Below are 24,277 nucleotides of genomic sequence, written 5' to 3'. Positions count from 1 at the left end.
GTCCTTCATGCTTGGGCCTGGGACTTTGGGGAAACACATGGTCCCTGGTGCACCCCACAGAGGCTCTATAGAGCCAGCCCTCCTTGGTAAGGTATAGGGGGGAAAGTCTGAGACTGGGTCCAGGACAAGAGTCTTGTCCCGATCTTGGTGAGCCTTCATTTCACCTGGAGTCCTTTGCCTGATGTTCACCTTCTTGACCAGACTCTACCCTCTGCAGAATGTCCCCCATCCCCATCCCCACCGCCATTTCCATCTTCGATGCAGCATATCCTTGACATTCAACCAAGGACCCAGCCCTGTTGTCGGTACTCAGTAAACATTATCCCAACATCAGGAGGCTCCAGTCTTGTCTGGGCTGGACTTCCCAGAGAAGTGGAACAGCCCTGTTTGAACATGAAGAGCATTGGTAAATCAAGATGGATTTCGGGGCTGGGGAGATAGCTCAGTTGGTAGAGTGCTTGCCTGGCAAGCACAAGGCCCTGGGTTCAATCCCCAGCACCGCCAAAAAAAAAAAAAAAAAAAAAAAAAAAAAAAGATGGATTTCTTCACTTGGCTGCAGAGCCTCCCCAGGAAGTTCTGGGCCACTTCCTGATGATTTAGGAAGTTCATATTTGTAAAAAGTCCAGGATCATACTTTGGTTTCCAGCAGGATATGAAAACAACAACAGAAACAAAACTTCAGCCAGTAATTCACTGTGGTGGCCTCAGTCTTCCTAGCAGCATAAGGGGTGTACATACATATGGGTCTGGGGTGGATCTGGGCTTCTGTCAAATTATCTGATGGCCTAGGGCAGGTTTCTACCAAATGGAAACTGGAGATTATGATTGCAGCCCGAGTCAGGAAAAGGTCACCTCTGGCTTATGTGTGGGTGGGGAGGAAAGAGATTGGGAGGGTGGAACGTGTTCAGGGAGGATTCATGGGGTAGGAATTGCCAATGAGTAACAGCAGGGGCAATTTGGTTTTGAGGTCAGTAAGAGGACTCCCTCTTTACTGATGAGTTAACAACCTCCGAAAGGTTAGGCAGCTTCTCAGTGGAGCTCAGCCTTGAACCTGAGGCGACCGACCTCCAAAGCTGCAAAAGCTTGATTGAGACCATGCTCCAGATGGGCAGGTGCTCTTCAAATGCCAAGCTCCATGCAGACCTTCGGCAGCCTCCCACATCACCTCAGGGGTGGCCCTGGCTCTTGTTCCCTGGAGCATTTCTGCCCTACTGACAGGCCTTGGGACCCTCCCTCCCCTGACTGGGGACACAAGGAAGGTGGAGTCGTCATTCCTGTTGCAGGTGAGGGAGCTGCGGACAAGCGGGCTGCAGAGAGCTACCCAGAGTAGCGCATTTCCTCGGATGGCGTGAGGCACTGAGGACCCCTGCTGGAAGTACCGGGTAGTGCAGCCACAGCTGTCGTCCCAGATGTGGAAGGGAGCCAGCTTTACCAGCCCTTAAATACCCAGTTCTGTCACAGCTACTTGGCCCACGTGACCTTTTTTAATCCCAGAGTCTCTCTGGTGGGTGTCACCCCACCATCCGGCTCAGATTGGGTGGTAACATGTCCATATCACATGGTGGCCAAGCAAAGTGGTCCTCCTGGAACTAGCAGGCAGGCAGTCCCCATTCCTCTGTGACGATCAACAAACCTGAAAACTAGAAGTTCTGGTGGTTCACCCGAGGGCGTCTTCTATCGGCCCCAGGGGGATGCCGAGTGCCCTGCCACCTCAGGGACCGTGAGCCCCAGCGTTGCCCCCTCTTCCTTCCCAGCCTCTTCTGGGTTCCGTGGTCTAGCGCTCTTATAAGGGCGCTCATCCTACTTGCAGGAAGGGGCTCTGCCCTTGTGACCTGATCACTTCCCAGAGTCCCCACCTCCTGATGGCACCACCTTAGGGCTTAAGTTTCAACACACGAATTTGGGGGGACACAGCATTCAGACCAGCGTAGGCAGCACAGAAACTAGTCCCCCCGCAACAGGTTGAGGTGGGAGCAGTTTGCAGCAGGGTCGCCATTTCTGAGCCCTTCTAGGATGGCAGCTCTGTTCCTGCCCTGCAGGTGCAAATTGAGTAGAGGTCCCCACCTGTCACCCCCTCACGAGTCCAAGTTCAGTTTGTGCTGGGCAAAGGGGAGCCCACAGAGGAGGGTGGACGTGACCTTGGCCTTTATGGAGTGTTTTCTGGGGTCCAGATATAATAAATGCATGATGGCTTTGTACTGCATGCAGGGCGGGGGAGCCCCAAGAGCACCCACCAGCTCAGCCCATGCTGGCTTAGGGCTGGGAAGTTTGAGGGAGGAGGTGCCCTACTGTTGCTGGGCAGTGGCTAACCAGGTGCAGGGGAGAGAGGCTTCCTGATACAGGAACAGAGACCACCAATACGTGGAGTCAGGGTGGGCGGTGGTACAGGGGAGAAGGCAAAACGGGAACAGACATGGGAGTCCAGGGCAGGAGGGAACAGGAAGAGGAGGAACAGGGCCTGGGGCTGGTGCTGGCCAGAGAGACGGGGGTGGGCAGAGGAGAGAGAGAAGGGATCCAGGGCCAGGCAAGGGGGCAGATGCCCAGGGCAGGGAAGCCTGTGCCCTGTGTCAGGAGCAGGGTGGCTCCTAAGCAGGCCTGGGAAGAACAAGGGCAGCCCTGGGCTCAGGGAAAAGACAGAAGTCCAGGGGCAGGAAGCACAGATGGAGCTTGGTGGTTTCCCTCTGTCTGACCTCCAGGGCGCAGCCTCAGCTCCTGCCTGCTCAGCACCCGTCCTCACTGCCCAGGGAGGGGACCCAGCACCACTGCATGACGGTTCACCACCTGTCCAGCAAGTTGTACCAGGAATGTGGCCCGAGTTGACAGAAACCTCTGGGAACATGAGCTGCGTGGGGCAGGCTGGGTCAGTGGGCCCTGGGAATGCAGTCTTGGCAGGTTTGGGGCTGGCGGAGGCCCCTTTTCTCAAGGTTTCACTAGCAACACCCCTCAGATAGCCTTTACCACACAGCAGGCCTCCTTAGACGCCCAGCTGGCTGCTGAGAAAATACCAGAAGTCAGCAGTCGCACCCTGGAACCAGCCTGACCCTGGGCTTTTCTTCCTGGAACTCATACTTCTACCTGGGACTTCCTCCAGAGCACCTCCGACTCTGGAACTGACTCCCCCACAAGGGACCAAGAGTCCACCTTCTAGAGAGGCCATCTGGCCCTTCAGTCAGTGGGGGAAACCTCTGACCTCTCCCTCCTGCCATTGGGGGTGGCCGTGGACACTCTTGAAGTGTAGATTCTTATTTAATGTTCCTGTTTTCTGTTGGAGAAAAAGACACCCACACTTGGAAAACAGCCAAAGAGCACTGGACCAGTGCCCGGCTCCAGCTTCCGAATCAGGACACCTGTTTTCACCTCTGTAGGTTATTCTTTGAGAATTCACGTGGCAGCAAACTCACTCATTCTCTGGACTTGCATCTCCATGAAGTGATACATCCATTCCTCCTCCAGGTGGAGTCTCCAGTGCTGCTCAAGCTGCTCGGGCACAGGCCACCAGGCTGGGCAGGGAGGTGCCGTGGGAGCCGGGTGGGGGCAGCAGAGCCAGCATACTTCGAGCTTCCAGGGTGGAGGCCTCAGCCCTGAAGCACTTGGAACAGTTCAGAGAAGTGGGGAGATGGTACCAGCCCAGCCCAGAGGTCCCTGAATGGCCCATGAGCCCTGGCGATCTGGAACAGCGTGAGATCAGAAAACACAATAAAACCATGAATCTCCACCAAAGCAGAACGCCAACTTGCTGCAGAAGAATGGAATGTTCTGCACCAGAGCGGGGGCTTGCTCACTGGTCTCTGGACAGCGCAGGGCCTGGCCAGTGGGCGGGTGGTGTGTGCTCACTGAAGGACAGGGAGGGAGCGGGACCAGGGGAGGGAGGACAGAAGGAAGAACAGGCCAGGGAGGCCCAGGCCCCCTGGGGGTTTCCTAACCTTGTCACTCTTGTCACCAAGGGTGTCCCTTGGGTGAATTGGTTCCTGACACAACAAATAGATCAGTTCTCCCAGCTCTGGGGCCTAATGGAAGAGGAAGGAAAGCTCTCGCTGCCTCCGGGCTTGTTCTGTGACTCAAAGTGGCAGAGGCTGGAAAGGAAGGGAGGGGCCGTGCCACCGCCCACTGGGTGGCACCGGAGGCCCCCAGAGGGTGCCCCTGAGAGGCTGCAGACTCCACCTCAGGAGCCGAAGCCCAGTGAGGAGGGTGGGGCCAGAGGAGAAGCCCGAGGCAGGGAGGCCTGGGCCCCCAGCTGACCACCAGCTGGTCGGGGAGGCGATTCAGACCCAGCCCAGCCCAGGCCCCACCATCTTCCCAAAGCAGCAGGCCCCAGACCCCCTGCTCCCAGACCCCCTGCTCCCAGACCCCCTGCTCCCAGACCCCCTGCTCCCACACCCCCTGCCTCCCAGACCCCCTGCTCCCAGACCCCCTGCTCCCAGACCCCCTGCTCCCAGACCCCCTGCCTCCTAGATCTCCTGGCCTCCCTAACTCCTTAAAAAATCAGAGGGTCCAGAACTGTGGCCCCAGTGGATCCCCCAAGGTGTGTCCCCTCGCCCCCTGCTCCTGCTCCAATCAGTCGCCTTCATAGGAAGGTCAGGTCCAGTTTACTCAGCACAGGACGGTCACCAGACTCAGGAGCTCTGCGTCTGGCCGTGCCAGGGGTGTACTGGCAGGAAGGTGGCAGGAGAGTGTCCCTTGCAGGTGAAAAAAGGAAGTTGCAGACCAATGTATAAATATAACTCTTTTTTTTGTTTGTTTGTTTTGTTTTGGTTTTTTTTGCTTTCTAAAAAATAAGCCGGGCACCGTGGCACACGTCTGTCATCCCAGCAGCTCGGGAGGCTGAGGCAGGAGGATCGAGTTCAAAGCAGCCTCAGCAACTGGCGAGGTGCTAAGCAACTCGGCGAGACCCTGTCTCTAAATAAAATACAAAATAGGACCGGGGATGTGGTTCAGAGGTCCTGTGCCCCTGGGTTCAGTCCCCAGTATCCCAAATAAATAAATGAATTAATTAATTTAATTAAAGCATGAAAATTCCTGGCTAAAGAAGCTCTCGGAAGGCCAGAGCCTTCATTTCACAGTGTGGACAGGACTGGGGGTGAGGGGGTGGATAACAGGATATAGGACAAAAATGGAAACAGGAAAGGAGAGGTCCCCTCTGCCCGGCCGCTGCCCCGTGGCGTTACCCGTGCTCGCCCAGGAGCTGCTGCCTGGGGCCGGCTGTGGGCGGGAGACTGCACCCCCGAGGTCCCCGTTTCTGAGAGCAGTTTTTCTTCTCCCCACCCCACGGGGCCCGCCTCTCAGGACAGGCTCGGAGGTTCGGCTGGCTGCACGCCTGAGGCCTGCACAGCTGGCCTGCACCGTCCCTGTCCCCAGGGGCCTCTGACTGTTGAGCACCCGGCTCTTAGCTTGCTCGGGTGGCCTGGGCCACAGCAGGTGCAGCCCTCTTGGCTTAGGTTACCAGAGAGGCTGAACCCTGCGGGGCCAGGCAGGGCCTGAGCCTCGTTCTTACAACCTGGTCCCGCCTGGAAGGCGCGGCATTCGTTCAGAGACACCGGAGAGACCTCGGACTCCAGAGTGAGCTTGGGACTGGCTGTGTCCCTTCTGCTATGTACTCAGTGTGCGACCTCAGACAAGCTACTTGACCTCTCTGTGCCTCCGTTCTCTGGTCCACGCAAAGGTGGCAGTAATCCCTCCAAGACAGCCGTGCTGAATGGCCTTTGCAGAGCCCGGCGTGGGGTGAGCCTCGGGGTGTGGGAGCTGGCGCTGGCACGAGCAGGGGCCCAGGATGACCCGGGGTCGTGGCTGCCCATGCCTGGGGCCCTTCCACACGCTCCTCGCCCAGAGGGAACGCTGCCGCCAGAGAAGACGCCAGCTGTCACCTGCGCACGGGCGCAGACGGCCCTCGCCCTGAGCTCACGTTTATCCTTCCCCCTCCACGAGTGGTCGCTCCTGTTGGTCACCACACCGTGGCTTTCTGTAGTGCAGAAGAGGGAGGACCTCAGGAGCTGCCCCGACGGGGAGCGTGTCCCACTGACCAGGGAGCTTGGACCGCCTGGCTCGGCAGTGCTACTGGGAGAGTCAAATCCGGAGGCCCCAGGATTCCGTCTGCCCAGTGGGAACCCCGCCCCGGGACTCCTGCCTGCCCTGCTCCGGAGCCTCGTCTGGACCACCTCATGGGGTGTGTGAGCAGGTGACACGGGCCTCCCCAAGCCTACGTCACCTGGTCGGCCAGCTCTGGAGAGTTCACCTGAGTGTCCTCTCCAAGGGTGGACGGCGCCCACCAAGCTCACGGTGTGGCCACAGCAGGCTGGTCCCGAGGGGTGGCTTCAACCCAGCAGGCTGCAGTGACCTCTGTGATGACCTTGGGCTTCCTGCTCTGGTGCTGTCAGCTAAGAGGGGCTGGGAGACCCTGCCCACCTGACCATGGCGCCGGCTGTGGAGCCTCCCCGTCCCCAGCCTCCACGGCCTCCGGCCCCCAGCCAGCTCCGTCACCACGTCCCCTTCCCTCTCCAGCTCTCTAGGACTGCAGTCTTCCTTCTGGTCACTAACTGTCGTGTGATTGCTACTAATATCATGATGATCGGGGTCCCCTTGGTTCAAGTGTCCCCTGGGCTCACTCTTGGTCCCGCGCTAGATCACCTCATCGCCCAACAACTCTGCTTTTAGGTGGCATGTCCCCATGGTAGATAGAAAACACCAGCTATGTCAAGGAGCCCTGAAAACACACACCAAGGAAACCAGCCGCAGGGTTCTGTTCTGGAAGATTCTGTGCCAACCCAAGGTCTCCGTGGGGGTCTGGGTGTTGTGTCCCAAGGGCAGCCTGATAACCGCCGGCCTCCCGCTCTGGCACCTCCAACTCAGAGGTGCTGGGTAGTCTGGTGCACCCCTGTCCTCTGAGTCCCCGCCCGGGGTGAGGGCAGGATGGGCCTCGGGAGGTGCATCTGTCCTCGGGAAGTCACCAGGCTGCTCCTGGTGAAGTGGCAGGAGCTGACCTTCCCTCGCCCAGAGGGCTCCTGTCACTCAACATCTTATCACCTTGTCTTGTCAGAAGTGTGTCCCGGGGCCTGAGAAGGCATTCACAGGATCCTCACTGTCCCCAAAGGCCCCCTGCTAAGGGCTTGGTCACCAGCCTGGGAAGGGGAGGAACCTCCAGGAGGCGGGGCCTGGGGGGGGTGGAGAGACGGGGTGTTGGGGGCTGACCTCCAAGTGGGGATGGGGCTCCACCCGGCTGAATCTGTCTGCTCCCCGGCCTCCAGGAGGTGACAGTTTCGTCCACCACTTGGTCCTCACCACCACGTTCTGCCCTGCCACGGGTCCAAAAGCAGCAGGTCCAACACCGTGGACCAAACCGTGAGCCAAAACCCACCTTCCCTTGCTTGAGTTGGTTATCTCGGGGGTTTTGTCGGGCAAGGGAGAGCGAGCACACTCAGATTTTCAGGATCTGGTCCTGTGGCACTTCTGTCCTCTGCAGACCTCTCGCCCCCCCCGTCTGGGGTTTTCAAGGCCCCGGCCCTGGGGACTTGCGGTCACCCTTTGCTTTCCATCCATGGCTGCTGTGTAGACACATCACTTCCGTTTGATATGGTCTTTGTGGTCACCAAGTTCTTCCTGCATTGGAAAGCAGGGACAAGTGTGGTGACTGGCCACCAAAACCTTGCAACCCCGAGAGTCCCTCTGTCATGGGAGAAGGGAACAGGACTCTGGGTTCCTGTTCCTGGGTCTTGTCTGCTAGGGAATCCGGCCGTGAAAGACGGTGACGCGAGCTCGTTTTGATCAACTTGGCCTGAGTGACGGAGCCCGTAGCAAGAAGAGAGGCCTGACCCGAATGAGCAGAAGCAGCGTCCCCAGAGGGTCCCCAGGGCTGTGGGCAGAGCAGAAGGGTGGAGGGGACCCCTGAGTAAGAAATTCAGTGGGACCAGGTGACTCAGGAGGCTGAGGCAGGAGGAGCGAAGGTTTGAGGCCAGCCTCAGCAACTTAGCAAGGCCCTATGCAACTTAGTGAGACCCTGTCTCTAAATGAAAAAATTAAAAGGCTGTGGCTCAGTTGTTAAGCACCCGTGGGTTCCATCCTGAGACCAAAAAAAAAAAGGTGGGGAAGGATAGCGAACCGGAAGGCGCCCTCCTGCTCCAGCTCAGGCCCGGCCCCCACCAGGCACCTGGGGCCCCCTCCCGTCAGCATTGCGCCCAGGCCTACGGCTTCTGCAGAAGGTTCCCCTTGCTGCAGGTGCTGCAGGTCTTGTCCTTGCTTACCCCAGCCTCGCCCAGGTGACCTGGGCAGTTCAGGGTCCCACTGCCCCCTCCCCTCCACTCCTCATTTGATTACGAGAGTTAAAGAGGAAGCAGCAGGTAGAAGTATTGTAAGTACTGTCATGGGCCATGACCAGGTTTCCCACGTATCCGACATTAGGCAGGAAAACAGAGCTGAGCCAGGCGCGCTGGTGCACACCTGTAGTCCTAGTGGCTCAGGAGGCTGAGGCAGGAGGATGGCAAATTGGAGGCCAGCCTCAGCAAATTAGCAAGGCCCTAAGTAACTTAGTGAGACCCTGTCTCTACATAAAAAATAAATAAATAAGTAAAAATAAAAAAGGGAACCAGGCATGGTGGCGCACCCAAAGCACTATAATCCCAGTGGTTTGAGAGGCTGAGGCAGAAGGATCATGAGTTCAAAGCCAGCCTCAGCAACTTAGTGAGGCCCTAAGCAACTCATAAACAAAATATTAAAAAAGGCCTGGGGATGTGGCTCAGTGATTAAGTGCCCTGGGTTCAATCCCCAGTATAAATAAATAAATAAAACAGAGCTGAGAGTTTGGGGTGTCTGATGATCCCTTGGTGGAATCATGAGATGCTTGGCAGCCGGAGTTCTGTGTTCAAGAGAGGGATGTCTGGGTGTCCTCCTCGGGCCTGTGCAGGTCTGCAGGTTCTCTGCTGCAGGAGGTGGCAGGTCGTCTTAGTGACCGAGGGAAGACAGGTGGTAGTGGAGGTCCGGGTCACACGTGTGTAGATAATGGTGACATCCCCAAGATTACCCTTCAGGCCTGGAATCCCCACGGCACCGATTCTGGCAGATTCACAGATTCAACAGGCTCAGGAGCAAACTCAGGAACCACACTCGCATACCTTGTAACCACGGAAGAAAGCGACCCCCGCCCCTGGCAGCCCCTCAGGTCTTCGGGGGAGGCGACCCGAGGTGTGGCTGGGCCAGTGGTCCCCAGGTCGGGAGGAAGTGGCCTTCCGGGGCGAGCTTGCTGGGCAGTGTGGTCTGGGCTGTGGCCTGGGACGTCCTCCACAGGTGGATGCCCCTCGAGGGGACGAGGGCCACGTTCATGTGGCTCTGTGGTTTTCTATAACAAGACTGAGGAGCTGGTGGAATTGGAAGGAGAGTCTGGGCCGGCAGCCAGACTGTGACTCCCTCAGACCCAGGGGCGGTGGGTGCACAGCTGGCAAGGGACAGTGGCCAGCACTCCAGGATCTGACTGGCACAATTCCAGCCCCCTGGAAGGGTGGTCGAACCCGACAGTTTCCAACAGAGCACAGTTTGCTGGTGAGCCATGAGACTCCTGCGGCAGGCAGGTGGTAAGGCATATGGGCTGGTTAGGAGGACTTCTGTTAAGAGTGGGCCAAGTTCTTTACCAAGCAAGATGTCCCGAGCCGAGGTGGGAGCCCAGGAGTGTCCTGCAGGCTGTCCAGGTTAGCAGAAGGCTCTGGGCATTTTGCCTCAACCAAGCAAGGTGGAGAGGCCACGGGCTCCAGAGACTGGCCAGCCCTGCTCAGTGGAAGGACACTCACCATGTTTGGCCCAATCCATTTCTCGTTTGGAGGATTTGGACCTCTGGGTTGCGAACTGATAACATCCAGATCAACTGTCACAAGACAAATTGTCGACACAAATGGTGAGCACTGGCACCTGTCATCTGGTGCTGGTTTTCCTCTGGGACATTTGTTACCAAGGAGCTTGTATCAGTCAGATTTTCATCACCGTAATGAATAACCTGAGATGGTAATTTATAAAGAAAAGAGGTTTGTTTAGTTCACAGTTTGGGAGGGTCAAAGGCACAGTGCTGGCACCAGCTCAGTTCTGGGGTTGACCTTCTTGCTGGTGGAAAGCCAAGGTGGCACATGGCAAGAAGGGGTGGGGGGGTCGTGTCTGTGGGTCTGTTCTCTTTGCCTCTCCTTATACAGCTATCAGGGTTCCGTCTGGGGGCTCCACCCAGTGACCTTGCCTAACCCTAATCACTTTCCCAAGTTCCCACCTCCAAAACCCATAGTGGCATGACATTTCCGCCCTTTTATGCCATTAACACAGGGTTTTGAGCTTCCACTTGTGTGTGTTTGGGAGTGAACTGTATTTGAGCCACAGCCAAGGCTGCCTGGTTTTTTCACTTTGGGATGTGGTATTATTTTGGAATGAAGTTTTTGAATTCTTTTTCGCAGGGCTGGAGATGGAACCCTAACCGTCACGCATTCTAAGCAAGCGCTGTACCACTCAGTCACATCCCCAGCTTTTAGAATATGATTTTTTTTTAATCTGCTAAGGGAAGTTTGAACAAGCCCTCTTTCCTGGGCTGGGCATGTAGCTCTGTGGGAGGTGCTTGCCTAGCGTGCACAAGGCCCTGGGTTCCATCCCCAGTACTGCAAAAAAGAAAGAAAGAAAAAAAATCTCTTCCTATAGTCCACACTACCTATGGCGATGGCCCTGTGATTCATAATTCTCCGGAGAGGCTCAGAGAGGAAGTCTGGATTGATTGTCCACCCCTGACAGCCCAGATACCGGGAAGGGTTTTGACGTGGTGGAAATTTAGGCTCAAAGGTTCCCTTCTAGGTGGGCAGGTGTCTGGCCCATGAGACAGTCCACGCTTGGCGCCTGTCCAGCCTCCAGCTCCTCTGGTGCAGGGCAGGATGGGAGTTCAGGCAGCCGGGGCCTCCCACGTAATGAGCCACGTGGACACGGAGGCGAGACTCCTCTAAATACAGCGAGGTCATGGGAAAGTTCCGTGTCAGCCTGAGGCAAGAAAGGGTCGGCAGCCTTGCATGAAGAGCGATTAAGATCTGGGGTTTGTCCTACTGCAACCTAAGAGGACTTCCCTTAGGCACCCGCTGGCCTCTTGACTGACCAGCTGCCCCAGGCCTGCTGGACAATGACAGTTCTCTGTCACCTTTTCTAGGAGCCAGGCTGCGTGTGCTGAGATGCGAATGAGTGGCCTGGCTCTCCCTGGAGCGTCCCAGACTTAGGAGGGAGAGGGGGGTGTCCTGGTGTGGCCTGAACTGTGCCTTCGCATATGTGGACATGCGTGACATTGATTCCCGCTTGGGGTGTCTCTGAGGCTCTACCCTGAGGGGCATCTCCTAGGCAACGGCCTGACAGCTGTAAGAACGTGCAGCGGGGGACCCCTGGCCGAGGGATGGTTAGTAACGCTCCCCTGAGCAGGCCTGCGGACTCCCTCAGCAGTCCACCCCAAAGGACCCCTAGTAACCAAGGAACTGGGCTGGGGAGTGGCCTCTTCCAGCACCCTGGCACCTAGCAAGGCACTGAGGCCAACGGAGGCTGCCCCCTGCTCTGGACGGAATCCGAGGGAAGGCCAGGTCTGCCCCCATCAGGGAGGCCGAGTGCGGAGTTCTGTTTCCATGGCCTGAAGCGTGACAGGCAACCCGGCATGTGCGACCTCAGGCTCGGGGTCTGCAAAAGCCTCGTTCTCAGCAGGTGACTGGCCATTTCTTCTCTAGTGGCAGCGCTCTCGTCAGCCTTTGCGTTGCTGGGACCCACGGGCCTGACAACCCAGGAGGAAAAGCTTCCTCTGACTCACAGTTTCGGAGGCTTAGTTCACGGTCAGTGGCTGCACGGCTCTGGGTCCGAGGTCAGCGGCCGGCATAACTCGGGCGGGACCTCAGGATGGACGGGCGTGGCAGAGGAAAGCAGTCAGCAGGCAGAGGCAGAGCCTGGAGCCAGCGACAACGCATAAACCGCAAAGTCACGCCCTGGTGACCCACTTCCTCCAGCCACACCCTGCCTGCCTCCAGTTACCGCTGGTTAATCCCTGTCAGGGGTTAATCCACGGAGAAGCCAGGGCTCTCAGGCCCAGTCGCCCCACCTCGGTGGCTCTTGCATTGTCTCACACGTGAGCTTCTGGGGACACCACGTCCAACATGCAGGTACACAGCATGAAGCCAGGAGGCAGCTCCTCGCACCAGAAGCCTGTGGCCAGCCTACAGCCACACAGGAGGACCAGAGACCCCGGGAGCAGAGGCTCTGGAGCCCCTGAAGCGGATTCTCTGAGGTCCTCGGGCCTGGTGACGGCAGCAAGGGCTGCAGCCCAAACACCTTCCTCCATGAAGGCGCCTGAGGACTCAGAATGAGGGTCCAACCCCAGGAGTGAAAGAGAAGCGCCGACACCCGACGTCCAGAAAGCCAGGCCCCAGAAAGTGGCACGCAAGTGGCCCTGGCTCCAGTCGTCCTAGTGGCCCCACCTCTGCTGGTGCCTAGTCCCCGGGTTTTAGCCTCTTAGCCAGGTTCTCGTTGGGCGATTCAGGTGGGGAGGGACTTGGCAGCCATGGCAGACGCAGGAGCAAGCGGGGAGGTGAAAGGCCATCCCAAGCTCAGCCCCACCTCCTCCAGGCTCCAGAACCCTCTGTCCAGGAGCGACCCCGAAGCCAGCAAGAGCCAGCCCTGCGCCCGCCCCTCCGCTCAGAACGCCAGTTGTTTTCCAAGGGCTAAAGCTTCTGTTGACCGTGGCGGCCGCTGTGACTTCCAGCCCCGGGGAGCAGGATGCAGGGGACGGGCCTTGCACGGGACGGTGCTCCAGCAAGCGGGCTGCCTGGGCCACGCGCGTTTGGCCAGTGGAGAGGGCGTGGCCGGGCCGCAGGGCTCCAGGGGACTGTCTAGTTCAAATCAAGGCGCAGGGGGTCGGGGCTGCCCCTGCTTGTCGGTGTGGGTGACTGAGTTGGGCGGGCGGTGACCTGGAGTGTGAGGTCGCCACGAGGGAAGTGTTTGGGGCGTGGGCTTCTTTTATGGGGGGGAATGTCTTGGGAACTGAACTCAGGGACACTCCACCACTGAGCCACACCCCCAGCCCTATTTTGTATTTTATTTGGGACAGAGTCTCCTGAGTTGCTTAGTGCCTCGCTTTTGCTGAGGCTGGCTTTGAACTTGAGATCCTCCTGCCTCAGCCTCCCACACCGATGGGATTACAGGCGTGTGCCACCACACCCCGCAGTGTGTGGGCTTCATTAACAAAAAAAAAAATCAACTCTTTTACTACTGTGCAGGTGACTGGAGCCTCTTCCGGCCTGTGGAAATGACCAGTCCCTGTCACTCCCACTCCAAGTGAGAAGCTCTGGTCTAGACCAATAGTGTAACCCCAGCCCTGCTGCCAATTACTAGGCTAAGTAGGTGATCCAGCGAGGTCAAGGGTAGGACTTATTCACTCACTCATTCGTTCTCTCGTTCATCCATTCATCCATTCATTCACTCACTCATTCATTCCATCGTTCATCCATTCATCCATTCATTCACTCACTCATTCATTCCATCGTTCATCCATTCATCCATTCATTCACTCACTCATTCATTCCATCGTTCATCCATTCATCCATTCATTCACTCACTCATTCATTCCATCGTTCATCCATTCATCCATTCATTCACTCACTCATTCATTCCATCGTTCATCCATTCATCCATTCATTCACTCGCTCATTCACTCACCCGCTCAGTCGTTCTTCCTACACTCATTCCGCCCACGCAGAGCACGACTCCTCGGTACTATTGCAAGTCTAGGGAAGTTCTCACTGGACAGATGCCAGGCCCTTCCTCCTGGAGCTTCTGCCCCCGTGGGAGAGTGTTGGGGTTTCTAGAGCCCCTGGCCTTAGACATGGTCAAGATGGCGCCTGACGCTGAGCCAGAGGCGGCCAGCTATACAGTAAACAACTAGCGAATTCCAATGATTGGCTAGTTAAGGATGTGACTAGAGCATGCCCCCTCGTGTACCCATCCTGCGCCTGCAGCTGTCCGCGTTTATCTCGTGTACTCTCCCCTGATTCGTTGAAGTGTATATAAGCCTGGTGGGTGGGAGAGTAGGGGGCAGAAGCTAAGGAGGGAAACGGAACGAACGGAGCGGAAGAAGCTGCGGCGGTGGTGACGGCGGCGGCCGCGGCAGCAGCGGGAGCGGAGCTGGAAGGAGGGAGTATGCGGGAGTGGAAGGAGCTGGGAAAAGGGAAGCTGGGAGTGCGCAGAAGCTAGGGGTAAGAGAAGCGTAGGAAAGAAACTGTGCACAATAAACTTCCAAAGCTTCAGACATTTGTCGTGTCTCTCTCTGTGGCCAGAGGGGACCCGATAACTGGTGCCGAAACCCGGGAGGATGAAGGCCTTATAAAAGAAAACAAGGTAAGATATTTGAAAGAATTTTTTTTGTATACAAGTTGAACCAGTTGTAAAAAAAAAAAAAAAAAGGGTGTCAGGATGCGCCATTGGCGGTCCTGGGGACACTCGGAGTGCGGTCCGGTTGAAAGGTATCAGGAGTCCTGACGCGTAGAACGCGGGTTGAAAGGTATTGGGGTCCTGACGCGTGGAACGCGGGTCTCGGGACGCGCCATTAGCGGTCCTGACGCGTGGAACGCGGGTTGAGGGGTACCGGGATCCTAACGCGTAGAACGCGGGTCGGGGGGGTATCGGGACACGCCATCGGCGGTCCTGGCGCGTGGAACGCGGTCTAATTAAAGTGAAAGTAGAAACACGTTACGTGAAAAGCCGCTATAAAAATTTTAATGCGCACTTGATAGTTTTCCTTTCAGCAATCTCCTTGCTCCTGGCAGCTAGGCCACTGTTATTGTAATTGCCATAACTAAAGCTATTCAAATTAGTAACAATAGGGTCTGAATGCAGCAACCCCTCAGGGAACCATTAAAAAACAATGGGAGCCATTGAAAAAAAAAAAAAAAAAAAAACAGCTAAAGTAAAGAAAAGCCGCTTAGTGTGCCACAAGGGGGATCTTCATGAACAGGGTCTAATAGTAACAGAAAAGAACTCTTAAAGAGAATAAAGTGAGGAAAAATTGAGTGGTGGTGACCTAGAAAATAATTGCTCAAAAAAAAAAAAAAAAAAAATCTAAGAACAAGGGAAAAAAGGGAACTAAGTCTAACACAAAGAACCCCCAAAAGGAATAACCAAGTGGTAGTGAAAACTTAAGAACAAGGGGAAAAGGTAGGAGAAACCTAAGCCTAATAGAAAGAGCTTCAAAATCTGTAGAACCTGCCCGTATTTGAGGAGTAAATGGAGATACCATCAACCATTAGAAAAACTTTAAAGAGGCAGTTAAGACTATGCAGAGCAGTGTTATTTGGAGAACAATGGCTAATTGGAGAGCTCAGCTGTTGAAACTGCTTGCAGAAACATAGTGGCAAGGTTTCCCGATAGAAATGTTAATAGGAGAAGGCCAATACGCTTCAGTAGATGCACAAAATCAGCAGCAAGGAGATAATGCCCTAACAAAAGATAAGAGATAACTATAGTAAAATCTGTTACACCTTATGCCCCAGGGCTATGTCCAAGATGCAGAAGAGGAAGTCATCGGAATAGTGCCTGTCAGCCTATTAGAGATGGGGAGGATGATTTCTTAGGGTTGAATCCTGAACTTCAAAAAAACGGGAGACAGGGCCCTCCCCGGGGCCCGCAACAAATATACGGGGTAATTCAACAAGTTCCCCGACGGTGGTATCCTCCCACAGAGAAGGGGAGCGCAGAGCCACCTCAGGAAGTGCCGGATTGGACATCTGTGCCACCTCCAGACTCATACTAACCCCAGATATGGAGGTGCAGATGATTGATACTGATTGGCATGAAAAAATCCCACAAAATAGTGTAGGACTATTACTAGGTAGAGGTTCCTCAACACTAAAAGGACTTATAGTACACCCAGGGGTTATTGATCCTGATTTCACTGGACAAATAAAAGCCTTGGTCTCTTCACCAAAAGGAATTACGGTCGTCTCTCCAGGGGATCACATTGCACAAATGCTTATATTGCCCAGTCGACATTCCTTGTGGCCCAGTGAAAGTACAAATAAAAGACAAGGAGGTTTTGGATCAACAGGAACCACTTTAATAAACCTTACTATGGATATGGAACAGAGGCCCCTCCTAAAATTAAAAGTGGGAAATATGGAATTTACAGGTTTATTAGATACAGGAGCAGACAAAAGTATTATCAGTGCAATGGTCTGGCCAAAGCACTGGCCATTGATCACAGCAGCTCAGAGCTTGAGAGGCTTAGGAGTAGCAGAGAGCCCCAATCAAAGTGCTTCCTCATTATCGTGGAAAGATACAGAGGGACACACAGGAATATTTCAACCATATGTCTGTAATGTTCCTATTGGCCTATGGGGACGAGATGTCCTGCAGCGGGTGGATGTGAAACTCGCCACTGACCAGATTTACCAAGGGACTCCTGTAAGAAATATGTTACAAAATATGAATTATGATGATAAAAAAGGATTAGGAAGACATAGCCAAGGATCTACCCAACCACTGCCTTTACTTCCACCAAAAAATGATTTTCATGGATTGGGTTTTTCCTAGGGGCCACTGATAAACCATCAATCCCTATAATATGGAAAGATGATAAGCCTCACTGGATTCCACAGTGGCCCCTAACAAAAGAAAAGCTAGAGGCAGCTCATAAGTTAGTACAAGAGCAGGTACAAGCAGGTCATTTACAACATTCTACCTCTCCTTGGAATACTCCAATATTCTTAACAAAGAAAAAATCAGGAAAATGGAGGTTATTACATGATTTAAGAGCCATAAACGAACAAATGTACCCTATGGGACCCGTCCAATGTGGACTCCCTCTTGTTACTGCACTACCAAAAAATTGGCCTACTATTATTCTGGATTTAAAAGATTGCTTTTTCTCTATACCCTTACACAAAAATGATTGTTGGAGATTTGCCTTTACTTTGCCCTCTCTTAATCACACTCAGCCTGACCAGAGATTCGAATGGACTGTGTTGCCTCAAGGTATGGCTAACAGTCCTACTATATGTCAAATATACGTAGATAAAGCGTTAACAACTACTAGACAAAAGTTTAAGAGATTGTTGATTTATCACCATATGGACGACATACTTATTTGCCATCCAGAAAAAGAAGTCTTGTTAGAAGCATTACAATTTATAACTCAAGCATTAGAAAAGAGAGGACTAACGATAGCCCCTGAAAAATTACAATTAGAGGAGATCCAAGAATATCTGGGTACAAGGCTCACTGCTACTACAGTCAGACCAATAAGGTTGACCATCAGGACAGATCAATTGAATACCTTGAACGATTTTCAGAAACTCTTAGGTGACATTAACTGGATCAGATCCTATTTAAAATTGTCCACAGGGGAATTAAAACCTTTATTTGATATATTAAAAGGTAATCCTGACTTGAATTCCCCTAGGAAACTTACTCCTGAAGCACGGATATCCTTACAGCTAGTAGAGAATAGACTTCAGCAGTGTTACGTTGATCGTTGTGATCCTACTCAACCATTAAGTTTAATCATAATCTCAGAGAAGCATACCCCTTTTGGCATAGTTTGGCAAGGAGGACCTCTGCAAAGTATAAATCTCCCTACCTCTCCAGCTAAAACATTGCAATCATATCCCCAAGCTATTGCCCAGGTAATATTCAAGGGAATAGAATCTTGCATTACTGTTTTTGGAATCCATCCGTCTATTATTATAACTCCTTATTCCACTCAGCAAATTAAGTGGTTAATTAATAATGATGATGATTGGTCAGTATTATATTGTTCCACTTCAGCTCAGTTCGATAACCATTATCCCCAACATCCCTGGATTCAATTCTGTAAAAATACTCCCATAATTTTTCCAAAAGTGACTAGTGTCCAGCCTCTTAAAGACTGTGTAACCATTTTTACTGATGGCTCCAAAAATGGAGTAGGTGCAGTACTTATCGGTAAACAACTTCACACCATAATAGTTCCACCCAACTCCGCACAGGTTACTGAACTTGCAGCTGTAATATTAGCCTTTAAATTAGCAGATAATCAGCCATTCAATCTTCTATCTGATGGCTTATATATCGTTAACGCTTTACAGGTTCTTGAAACGGTACCCCATATTTCTTCCATGTCCACGGTAGCTTCTTACTTTACTACGCTACAAAACCTTATCCTACAGCGTAAACATCTATTCTATGTAGGACATATTAGAGCTCATTCTAATTTACCAGGACCTTTGGCCAATGCTAATGACTTGGTAGATATGGCCACCAAATCAATTTTGTTTTTTCCATAGAGGAACAGGCAAAACTCTTTCATGAAAAATTTCATGTAAATTCCACTACTTTGAGCAGAAAATTTCCTATATCTAAATGTATGGCTCGACAAATAGTAAAAAATTGTCAACATTGTGCTCCTTTAATCCCAGTGCAATCCTTTGGAGTTAACCCTAGGGGACTGCTGCCTGGTCATATTTGGCAGATGGATGTAACCCATATTTCTGAATTTGGTACTGTTAAGTATGTACATGTGTCAGTAGACACTGCTTCAGGGGTCATTATGGCTTCCGCTCATTCTGGAGAAAAGGTAAAAGATGTCATTCAACACTGCCTACAAGCATTTGCTGGCTGGGGCATACCTAAAGTTATTAAAACAGATAATGGTCCTGCTTATACTTCCAAAAGCTTCCGGTTGTTTTTACAAACATTTAACATCCAATCAGTTACTGGCATCCCCTATAATCCTCAGGGACAGGGCATTGTGGAAAGAGCACATCTTACTTTAAAAAATTGTTTAAATAAACAAAAAGGGGGAATAGGAGCCTCCTACAAGTCTCCTAAAGATAAACTTAATTTAGTTCTTTTCATTCTAAATTTCTTAACTTTGGATAGGGACGGCCATTCTGCAGCTGATCGACATTATAATCCCCATAATACTCCTCAAGTATGGGCAAAATGGAAAGATATCTTGACAGGTTGTTGGAAAGGACCGGATCCAGTCCTTCGTTGGGTCCGAGGGTCTGTTTGTATTTTCCCACAGGATCAACAGACTCCAGTCTGGATTCCAGAAAGGCTAATCAGAGTTTTACAGCATGCAAGTGATGCTGCTCCTCTTCACAATGGCGAGTCTGAGCCTTCCTCCAATAACGAAAACTCAGACGGAAAGGCAAACCCGGAACCTATGGGCCATTGTTAGCCTGGCCATATTTTCCATTTCTGACTAACATATTTTTTATCCTTCCTTTTCTTGTTTTTCACCAATTTCTTTACAAGTCTGTCAATCCTACTGATGATTTTTCAGGTCGTGCTGTTTTTGGTGACAAAGATATTTCTAGCCTTTCTTTGCTTTAACAGGAGGAATTTCTGTACTTTGCCGTTGGAATCATACTACAGATCAGACCCAGAGTAGAGCAACTCGTTCTGCTGACCCTAGCTGTGATATTGCTTTTCCTCCTACGTCAGCTTGTGTATTTTCTCTTTTTTATGTTTCTACCAACTAACATTTCTAATAATACCTCTTAATTGTTCACTAACTGTGTCCTATCTCTCACAATGCTGGAATGGTTCTTTTGCCACCTGTGCAATTTGCACATTTCTATCTTCCTACCAGTCCTAGTTTCTGTTGCAGATATAGAATTGTCAGTGCTATTATCAAGAAACAGAAGAGGCTTTGACATTGCAACAGCCGTGATCACTGCCACCACAGTCCTTGCAGTAGCAGCATTGACACAACCACAACAATGATTATTCGGCCGAGAATGCAGTTGCAGCCTTACAGACCATAGAGACTCTATCAGAGAATGGACTCATTATAAGAACAAGTGGATACCTTGCAAGAACTTTTGGGACTAGGATGCGTTTATTCCCTGAGAGCTGTTTTGTGTTACCCGTATTGTAACTCTATTGGGATGTATATTGTTTCTGTATTTAATATGGCTATAAGGTTCCTCTTCTGTTTATAGATTTGTCAAACAGTGGGCAAGCTTAGGAGCTATGGTGGTACTCCTCTGCCTTGGCCTTCTTCTCTTCATTCGTTTTGGCATGCATCTGCAAGCTAGCCAATAGAGAGATCAAATTATTTTTCATCAGGCCATGACCGCCCTAAAGGCCGACAGCCCCCCATTAGTATGGCTCTTGATGCTGGATCGGTAGTCAAGGACGGATAATGAAGGAGGTGGCTGTGTACCAACCTAAGACAGGAGCTGCAGCATGCTCTGCAGGCTCTGATGACGGGTAAGGACATATGCTGACCACTCAGCCTAAGACAGACACGGTCCCGAGCCTTAGTTTAATATTAAAGAAGGGGGATCTGTTGGGGTTTCTAGAGCCCCTGGCCTTAGACATGGTCAAGATGGCGCCTGACGCTGAGCCAGAGGCGGCCAGCTATACAGTAAACAACCAGCGAATTCCAATGATTGGCTAGTTAAGGATGTGACTAGAGCATGCCCCCCCCTCGTGTACCCATCCTGTGCCTGCAGCTGTCCGCATTTATCTCGTGTACTCTCCCCTGATTGGTTGAAGTGTATATAAGCCTGGTGGGTGGGAGAGTAGAGGGCAGAAGCTAAGGAGGGAAACGGAACGAACGGAGCGGAAGAAGCTGCGGCGACGGCGGCGGCGGCGGCGGCGACGACGGCGACGACGGCGGCCGCAGCAGCAGCAGCTGGAGCGGAGCTGGAAGGAGGGAGTACGCGGGAGTGGAAGAAGCTGGGAAAAGGGAAGCTGGGAGTGCGCAGAAGCTAGGGGTAAGAGAAGCGTAGGAAAGAACCTGTGCACAATAAACTTCCAAAGCTTCAGACATTTGTCGTGTCTCTCTCTGCGGCCAGAGGGGACCCGATAGGAGAGGTCTGCCTGCCGTGGTTATGGGAAGAACCAATCTGCGCATCGACAGCACCGAGAGGACAGTTTATAATCAAGTGCACTCACAGCTTGGGGCAGGAGGGCTGAGGGATGGGGAGACGGCAGGCTTTGTAGTATGAAGGGGGGGTGCCTCCTGACTCCCACCTGAGGGTGTGATCGGCTCATGGAATAATTCCGCCCACTGGCAGGCCACCGAAATCCACTACTTGGGATTAGAGGACAGGAGCTGGCCCTTGACAAGGAGGGCGTTTGGCTAGGAGGCCTGAGAGGTGTGGGGAGAGAACTGTGGTCAGGCTGCCGAAGGCCCTCCTGGTGTCCCAGGTGTCCAGGCAGCACAGAATACTGTTAATATTCACGTTAGTGTTTCTGGGATGGGTCAGTGAGGATGAAGACGTGGCGATAACAGAGGCAGATGGGACCCCAGCCGTGGTTGAGGAGATCCTGCACCAGGTTCCTCACTGTTGAGGCCACTCTGGGGTGTTGTTCCTCCTGCTCGGAAGCAGCTTGGGGTCCCTGGCACTGCAGCCCCAAGGTCACGGTTCCCTCTGTCTCTGTGCATGTCTGATGTGCATTTTATACACAAAGCACAGCAAGGCTTAATTGCTAACCAACCTCGGGTCCTTGGATCCAGCCTCAGAAGCAAGCAATGCACCCAGGACGAATTTAAATGCAGGCCAGGTTTGCTCAAGGCAGAAGGAGGACAGCGCCTGGGGGACAGAGACCCCTCTGATGGGTGAGATCGGCAGGGCTGGGCAACTCACGGCCACTCTGGCAGTGGGCTGGTCAAGGCCATCGACCTGCCTCAGGTAGAAGGGGACAGCCCTGTGCTGTCATCTGTGTCACTAAAGACTCCAAGGCCTGGGGAGTGGCCTGGGGAGTGGCCTGAGTGATTGACCAAGGTGTTGGTACCAATGACAGGGGCCATCAGAGGCCACTGCACTTGGAAAACAGCCAGAGAACCACCTGTGGGCTGGCTGGGGCTCGGGGCTCTGCCTTGCAACCCGTGACTCCCAAGCGAGGTGACTGGTGCAAGGATGTCTTTGCCAGGTTCCCAGTTGGTGGCTGGAGCCACCTGAGGGTCACTCCTGCCCTCTAAGTCCCTCCGGCTCTTCTGAGGACTAGAGGATAGAAGGGGCATTTTATTGAGCACATATTAAGTGTGAAGGGCTTTTTATCCATGATCTCTAATCCTTACAACCATCCTTATAAACAAAGAAAGTGATGCCCAGAGAGGCCAAGTGACTTCCCTCAGTCCACACAGCAAAGAAATGGTGGTTTGAACCCAGACTTGTCCCAGAATGCAGAGCCTACTCTTCCCATGGCCACTACCCTAGGTATCCAGTGTCTTGGGCAGCAGTTGGTAACAAGTTCAGGCTGGTTGCACCTGTTCCTGAACCTCAGTCCTCTCATCTGTAAAATGGGATCATAAGAGGTGAGAGGGAGGTGTCTGTGCCTGGCACAGGGCAGCCCTTGGCCACTGACACCAGCCCTTCTCGTGACCCACCTCCTGGTCAAATGGTCTCTTTCACAATTTGCCTCCATGAACTAGAGGAAAAAGAGAAGACGGGGCTGAGATAGTGGTATCTGGGGTCAGGAGGGAGCGAGGTCTTTGAGAAAGTCACAGATGACCGGTGGTTTTGTTTTGGTCACAGCAGAGCCCAAAGCACACCGGCTTCTGGTCCCCAGGGCGCCGTGCTGGGTGGAGGTAGAGGGGCGGTGCCAGGAGCTGCGGTCTGGTGAGAGCAGGAACCTGAGCGGCCGCTGGGCTGCACCGGAGCAGGCAGGAGGCCCCAGCCTGCCCTGGGCGGCCGGGGCTCTGCGCCTGGCATCTGTGTCCACAGCAGCGGCCTGGCCCAGAGCAGGGAGCCCAGGGCAGCACAGACGGGGGGCGGGTGAGGGAGGAAGGACAGGTGAGGCCCCCTCAGGGCTGTGGAAGGCCTGGAAGCCGAGGCGTCACACCAACACTCCCCCGAGCCCAGTCGAGACCATCAAACCTGACAATAATGAAAGATGTATTAAGTAATAGATTACACGACGAATTTTTAAATTATTGCTAGATAAAGCAAATTTAGAGTTTTATTTAAGAATCGCGACTGGTGGGGTCGGCGGAGCTTGTCTTCACCAGTGTCTGCCTGTTCGAATCACCTCTTACTCTCACACTGATTCTGCTACTCCACCCACAGCTTGCGCTCTGGGGTCCCTCTGCCCTGTCCCGGAGGCCCCGCCCAGAGCCCCGCCCAGAGCCCCGCCCAGAGCCCCGCCCCAGAGGCCCCGCCCCCCGGCATCTCTGGTTGTCCTTGAGGTAGGATTTCGGTATAAGGAAGATTAACCAGAGATTACTGTGCTTTATAATTTTAATAGCTCATTCATTACACTCACAAATTCAAACACCTCATTTTCACTTCAGCATTTAATTTCAGCCAACGATGTATTTTTTCCAGAACTGGAGACTGCACGCAGTTGTACTCTAACACTGAGCCAGATTCCTAGTCATTTTTATTTTTAAAGTTGAGACAGGGTCTTATTAAGTTGCCCAGGCTGGCCTTGAACTTGAAATTCTCCTGTCTCAAACTCCCAAGTCGCTGGGATTACAGGCGTACCACTGTATCCAGTGACATGCTTTAAATTAGAATCAAAGGACAAACTTCTATTCTCCTGGGTTGAATTTTTTGGGGGGACAGCACTGGGGATTGAACCCAGAGGTACTTTACCACTGACCTGCATTCCCAGCGCCTTTTAATTTTATTTTGAGACAGAGTCTCACTAAATGACTGAGGCTGGCCTCCAACTTGTGATCCCACTGCCTCAACCTCCTGAGTCACTGGGATTACAGGTGTGCACCTGGGTCACATTCTTTTTTTGAAGGGGAAGGGTACCAGGGATTGAACTCAGGGGCACATGACTACTGAGTCACATCCCCAGCCCTATTTTTTATTTTATTTAGAGACAGGGTTTCACTGAATTGCTTAGTGCCTTGCTTTTGCTGAGGCTGGTTTTGAATTTGCCATCCTCCTGCCTCAACCTCCTAAGCCACTGGAATTACAGGTGTTTGCCACTGCACCAGGCCTGGGTCACATTCTTTTAAACCTGATGATGCCCCTAGAATTTGGGAACTATGTTCAACTTTATATGCAAGATTATTAGCATGGGTTTGGTGAATTCTCAAGTAATTCTATGCTTCATTCTAAACCTCCCTGGGCTCTGGTGACTTGGAGACCACAGCTTTGGGTGACCAGGGCCTGCTGGGCTGGCACTCTGTGGTCAGGTGCTGCTGTCAGAACAAGAGAGCAGGCAGCCAGCTTCTCCCTGGCCACTGGCCGGCTGCTTCCCTCTTGAGGCGCTACAGCTGTTTTGACTATAACCAAAACAGATGGTCTGAGGCAAGCGGGGGGAGGGCTCCACCACACTGGGCTTGCAGGAACGTTGGGATCCAGGATAG

General features: G+C 52.9%; 1 non-coding gene across 1 annotated transcript; it reads left to right on the top strand.

Annotated features, from left to right (window-relative positions):
- The first annotated feature begins 427 nt into the window (after window positions 1-427).
- Trnaa-ggc (transfer RNA alanine (anticodon GGC)) lies at window positions 428-504 on the top strand. The gene has a single exon. It is a non-coding gene; the product is annotated as a tRNA-Ala (tRNA).
- The last annotated feature ends 23,773 nt before the right edge of the window (window positions 505-24,277 follow it).

This window comes from Sciurus carolinensis, chromosome 13 (genome assembly GCF_902686445.1).
Source record: "Sciurus carolinensis chromosome 13, mSciCar1.2, whole genome shotgun sequence".
NCBI classification, from domain to species: Eukaryota; Metazoa; Chordata; class Mammalia; order Rodentia; family Sciuridae; genus Sciurus; species Sciurus carolinensis.
The sequence above is the reverse complement of the archived record's forward strand: the minus strand, read 5'-3'. Positions and strand labels throughout refer to the sequence as shown.